This window comes from Coenobita brevimanus, chromosome 26 (genome assembly GCF_032717465.1).
Source record: "Coenobita brevimanus isolate Jiangsu-jjx chromosome 26, ASM3271746v2, whole genome shotgun sequence".
Classification (NCBI taxonomy): Eukaryota; Metazoa; Arthropoda; class Malacostraca; order Decapoda; family Coenobitidae; genus Coenobita; species Coenobita brevimanus.
The window spans coordinates 34,355,100-34,362,092 of NC_136979.1; positions in this window are offsets into that span (position 1 = coordinate 34,355,100).

Consider the following 6,993-nt stretch of genomic DNA (forward strand, 5'->3'; position numbering starts at 1 on the left):
CAGGTTTTCTCCACACGTTCATGGTCCCAGCTATCAGGTACAAGTCCTCTGAATCTGTCACCAAGTGTGTGAGTGTGTGTGTCATCTGCAAACAAAAACTAGCCGTCCTTCCACCTTCACCCAGCCAAGGAAATATTGCGACATAGGGAGCCTGAAGAACGGAGAAACAAGCAACAAGATAAATGAAACAGCTGCTGCTCCAAGCACTATCAAGAGAGTAGTCTGCAGTCGGGTGGTGTTGGTAGGTGATGATGTCGGTTCCTTGTCTAACGCTAGGAAACACTGCGGCATAGGGAGCCTGAAGTACGCAGAAATAAGCACGTAGATAAATGAAACAACAGGTACTCTTAATATAGTATAGCTGTTATATTACCAAAACCAGAAGTACTTGTAGGCTAGCTGGTGTTACTGTTACCTCCAAATCCGCACTTCTTCCTTTCAGTGCCGTCCGTTGTGATATTAACATTTTGAGTATTATTACGTTCATTGTAGTTTATTCATACTCTTGTCAGACAATTTTTTGAGCTTAGATTTACCAGCTGGTGAGGAGGCTGATAAAAGCTTTATTAATACCCTGCAGTTAGGAAAATGTCATAACCCGAATATAATCGTCCGGAGATAACTAATGAAATAACTTATAACTAAGTTAGTAACGTTGGCAGTCTGGGGTTAATGTTTACCTTGTAGTCCGGAGTCCCCGTCTGAGCCTCCCCTTCCCCCCATCATCCATGACGGTATTAAAACTCAAGGTGACTGAACACAGTCGGTATTACGCTCATGTCTGTCCAGGTGCTTTTGATGCTGGCTTGATTGTTCCAGAATAGTGGTTGATAAAAAGTGATCCCCGTAACTAGACTTCCATTACATACATGAATAGATGCATACATGCACGTACTGTACATACTGTAGGACTACCCGTTATTCGTTCAACATTGCCTCCTGACCCACCCTAATACGGTACTGTCAAGTAAGGAATGCAACTTGCAAGAACGACTAACTTTTTTCCCCTTCATTCACTCGTACAACCAAATTCTTTCCTAATTTCAGTGTAGAACAAAGGGCATAGGGTTATTTATTTTTTATATATATATTTTTACGTTTCATTCATACACAGGTAGAATCTCAGGTTCATAGCTGACAGCACAAATAAGACGTTATTACCACCGTCAACGAAGTTAGACGGAGGTTATATATTCACCCGTGTCTAATTGCCTGTTTGTGTCCAAGATATATCAGAAAGTTTTATCGGGTTTCTGTGAAGTCTGGTGGATAGATAGGCAGTGGGTCGAGGAAGAGCTGATTAGATATTGAGGTGAATCCGGATCCAGATACAGGAATAAATCATAAATTTTATTCACTTGGAGGAGGTATGCTGTCTGAGAGACTGTGTAACAGGGCAGATCAAGACTTGATTGAATTGACTATGTGAGACCATAGAAGTATTTGTCTGGTATGAAAGAGGTATTACAGCAGTAAATCATTATATATATATATATATATATATATATATATATATATATATATATATATATATATATATATATATATATATATATATATATATATATATATATATAAAATTGGCGTTAAAGGTATGCACTCTCTGAATGCATTCAAGTCTAGTTTCATTCACACACAGTCGTATTGCGCATAATTTCCTAGTAGAGCATGTTAATTTTAGCCATACAACAGATTTTCTAATGATGAAGTAATATACGGTATATATATACAGTAGATAGATAGATAGATAGATAGACTGAAAGATAGATAGATAGATAGATAGATATAGATAGAGAGATACGGATAGACAGACATATAGATTCGTTCACCCAGATGTAGGTCGCAGTAAGATTCTCTCCAAGTTTGGGGGATGGAAATCGGAGCGTTGTCTTTGCACAACCAAACTATATTATAACGTGAGGTTAGGAGGGCAGAAAAGGGGGATGTTTTCGTTTGCGTTAATTTTACACACACACACACACACACACACACACACACGGTGGCCCATACATAACACTCCGGGTGATTTCTTGTGTGTTGCAGGAGCTGATCTGTTAGTGTTATGTGTCTAACCTGCATTATTTATTCATTTCCTGCTCCGACTGCCACACGAAAGCCCAGGAGAATTAGCCGTCCTTGCAGTACTATTTACAAAAACTCTCCTTTGTATAAAATATATGTAAATGGTAAATGGTGAATGACAATTTTCGTTTCTTTCATTTCGGTACTCCTAATACAGGGGTGTGAAAGAGAGTCAGGCGTATCACAATATCTTTTTATTGAAGCAGTAAAAAAGACTAATGACTAGACCATCAGGAGTGGGGCAGGTGTGAGCGTCAGGAACAACGCAGTGGCTAATAAGGCTCAAGGTTCTCTCGCTTTATTGTTTCATACGTTTTACTATTTCTGTATTTGGTGTGGCCATATTCCTATATATGCCATGTTATGAAATCTACGGTGAGAGAATTCTCGTAGGATTAAGAGGCCTGTAAATCTATTTCCCCAGACGAATTATTAATATTACCGTTTACATTGCATATATAAACCATTTCCATAATAAAATGAGATTAGTAACACATAGTGGAATACTGAGGTGAGGTGAAAATTGTGAAATATAACACGTATGAGGTGCTTGAGAACATTCTGATTTGGTAAGAATGCAATCCCAAATAAAAAAAGGACGTAATTTATGTGTAAGATATTAAGGTGTTATATGTGGAAAAAGAGTAAAAGAGCCTCCTAAATCCACGAGAATCGGCCCCATGACAGAACCAGTGCGTAGTTCCAGAGGGCTGTCTTCCAGGGACGTTTAAGTTCACCAGTGTTTTATTATTTAAGGCAGCATTCCAGAAGTCTGAGTCATGTGTAGTTTTCTTTTCTCTGTGACTGTATGTATTGTTCCGTTCGTTTGGTTGCATTTTTTTTATCAAGAAGTATTTATTCATATATTTATCAGTACTGTGAACTAATGTTGGTATACAGTGTAATGGTAGACTTAATACTGATAAAATTGTCATATATATCATTTAGATTTCAAAACCGACGGTATAACCAACTTCGGTCGATTAATATGAACATCTGCGCCAAGCCACATAATTCCTGTCGCCCTCCTACCAAACTCCACAGATTATAATAAAGAAAGGTTCTCTTGCGACAGATAAAAGGATAATCTTACATGATTAAAAAACATACATGAACTATAAATATGATCCAGTAATACAGTGTGTGTGTGGTATGTGTTTGGGCAGTCACAGGCCACATCTTCGCCGCTAAACAATCAACCCCGTCAGTATGGTGACATTCTTTGCAGTATACTCTTGCTGCCGCCACACTACTCAGTTGAGCGTAAGACGTTTGGTATTGATGGGACTCGAAACATACTCTACTAATAACTTCACTACGATAGGTTCTTCCAGAGCTTAATAAAACCGTCTGGTGCTAGTAAGGAAAAAATAATACGTCATCTTACTGAGCTCAAACTAATTAAGAGGATGGCAGTGAGTTCACAAGTGAGCATTAAGGAATTTTTATACACATCAAATTACTGTATATATATATATATATATATATATATATATATATATATATATATATATATATATATATATATATAATATATATATATATATATATATATATATATATATATATATATATATATATATATATATATATATATATATATTGACGTCGGCTATGGAGCACTTTGATATTTTATTTCTTTTTTTGGAAGCATGACTGCGATGCCCAACTACGGAAGTTGTTTCTATGCACAAGATATTATATTGTATATAATTATATATAAACAGGTTGAATCCCGGCCGGAGGAGTATAAGGTTATAATACTGTTAATCTATATATAACAACAAAGGCACTTTGGAGGGGGGGGGGAGAGCCTACAGTCTTATGCAAGGCAGCGGTAAGGGCCAAAATCGCATAATCCAGCAGGGATTTTTTAGAATCCTTTCAGTACGAGGACATCTTTCATCAGTTTATTCATGCTGCCTCCAGCCTATATTATTCAACACAGTAATGACCTGGTATTAATCTAACCCCTCAGATTCGCAAAGCCTCTGCAAATAATCGTCTGGATACAATAGAAATAAAATATCAGACATCCTCAGGCAGAACAGATTAACAGTGAGCCACAAAAACTTCTATTAATAATTTTTCTTCATATTTATGATACTGGCATATTTACATGTACTATTATTTCTGTAGCCCTGTTGTTGATGAAAGGAATTTGTTATAACTCAGCAGAAAAAATGAAAGGCGAAGGTCCTTGTTCTTGCTCCGCCATGATGCACCCAACGGAATCTAGCGGCTTCACCTTTTGTTAATCACATTGTTTATATGAAAAATGGGCATAGACAGGTGCGGATTGATCACTAGGCTGACGAGGCTGCAGCCTACGGTCCCCACCCTTGACTGGACCCCCGTTTATTAAGAAAAATAAGTAATAAAACTAAATTAAATAAGTGGATAAATATTGAAAATTACAGTAGCTGGCATCATACAAGATCCAATGATGATCATTAAAATCTTTACATGTGGGCCCCTTACCCAGGGTAGGGGAGGCCTCATGTTTAGCTTAGTCTAGGCCCCTCAGTAAAGTTAATCCGGCCCTGGCATAGATACTTCTACCATTTCCAAATTGTTTTTGTAACCTTATTATTGTGGTATGATGAATGACTGACTAAAATTCCGCCAGCAAAATTGACAGTGGCGGTTGGCGGTCCTAGTTTTTGTCTTTCGACCCAACCGTTCATTAATTACTGTTTTTGGGCTAGGTTATGGTGGACTGCTACGTGTACTGTTACCGGTATTTCTGTAGCCGTATCATTGTACCTCGATGAATGGAGTTAATAATAACGCCGTAGTGGAAATTAACAGCCACGGACCCTAGTTTTTGCCTCGCCATGGTGTACAAACTTAGTCTTGCGACTCCACCTTTGATTTTGCGGCTCAGCGCTCGTTGGGTGACGGTAAATAATGTGACCGTGTCATTGAGGCAGCGCTGCACCTGTATTCAGCAGCTCTTCATTATTTCTTATATCGAGGTACATTAGCTCTTGACATTTAATTGAAGAGAAGTTTTAATGTCTTCCAGCATCTTTGGCAGTAGCTTTTTCTTTATTGTGAAAGTATTGTACCATATATATATATATATATATATATATATATATATATATATATATATATATATATATATATATATATATACATACAGTATATGGCGTCCAGCACTTAAAAGAATAAAATGAAATCAATGAACTTCTAATGTCGACCCTTTTTCTTTTTGTATTTTTCCCTCCCTTCCTGTTACTTGATGCTTTATGCCCTTTTTTCCCTCTTGCCTTTCTCTTTGTCTCAGTCCTTTTGCTCATTTGTATCTTTCTTCTGTGCTTCCTTTTCTTTTTTCATGTTCTTAATGAGTATATTTATCCCTTTTTGTGTGTGTATGCCTCTCCTTCACTCCCCTTACCCTCCCATCAAGGCTTCAACCCACTCTCCCAACGCCGAGCTCAGCAGTGAACCTCTCTCATCGTCACAGGAAGTTCAGTCTGACTCTGAAGCATTGAAACACTGAATCCTCCCTTACTGCCAAGCCCACCCACCCCATTTTTCGTTTCTTCTTTTTTTACAATTTTTTTTTAGCATGGTCTAGCCACTTTGCAATAACCGAATTCATAAAATTTTTGAATAGTGTGGCGTCGTCAGCATTTTACCATTACAGCCTTCAGATGATGGTATTCAGCTTAGGCGAGATCTTTGGTAGTGAAGGAGATGGAAACATTATCTACCAACCCTTCTGTGTCCTCGTCTGTTTGATAGATCATATTTGTATTCAGCACGGGCGGGACCTCTGTTAAAGAAGGGGCCTGATATATTCCCCGTTAACTTCTACTGTATCATGATGTTTGTATTCCTTTATTTCTCACCAGACGCTGTATTCAGATATGGTAGTGAAGGATGAAAACTCAGCTTGGATATTGCTCATCTTGTAGCCATCGTCATCATCACTACCATCATATTTCCCAGTAGTACGTGAGGATTCAGTGTTTTATTTTACTTACTATTCACTTTATTTTTTCAGTCTCGTGGGGTCACTGAGTTATTTGGCACTAATTGTTTTTCTCATATACTGTTTGGCTATTGCACGATCGTTGGACGGTGTGGATTGCACGTAATACTGTTTTGTTACGAGAGAAAGACGCGTTGTTTATATATATCACATTAATAACAAACTGTTCTATTTACATGTTGATTGGTAGCTAATATATTGTAGGGAAGTATTTACAAGACAGTGTTATTATATTGTTTAGGTATGTGTGTATGTGTGTGTGTGTGTGTGTGTGTGTGTGTGTGTGTGTGTGTGTGTGTGTGTGTGTGTGTGTGTGTGTTATGGTCATGTCAGACATTTTTGCATGTGTTCATTTTGTATTTAGGTTATTCCGGAAATCATGTAATATAACTTGTATTTACTGGCACTTAAAAGTACACAGTACACAGTGGTTCCTGGTGTTATGTACACGTGAAAGTGCAGCTGTTTAGCCAATATATGTCACGTACGTGTGTGTGTGTGTGTGTGTGTGTGTGTGTGTGTGTGTGTGTGTACAGAATTAGGCCAAGAGCAAATGCAATGACAGTCTGCATTAAATGCCATCACAGTCTTGCGTACACACACACAGCTTGAGATTGCACTCTCCAGCCGGCGTGTTATTTCCATCCCTTGTTTAAGACAGTCTCGCTTGCCGGGATGAAAAATATATATAGTTATCTCCAGCAAGACTCATAAAAATATATATCTATGTACACAATTTAAAATTATTTTAAAGTCTCGTAGCTTCTCTTTATGGTTTGAAAGTAATAAGGCACTGTTTGATTGGCACGTAGTACAGGTGATTGGCACTGTTTGGCACTCGGGTGTGTTCTGATTAAGCATCTGATTGGACCACTGAATTTTTGTCTTCTGGTCACATGTTCGATTCT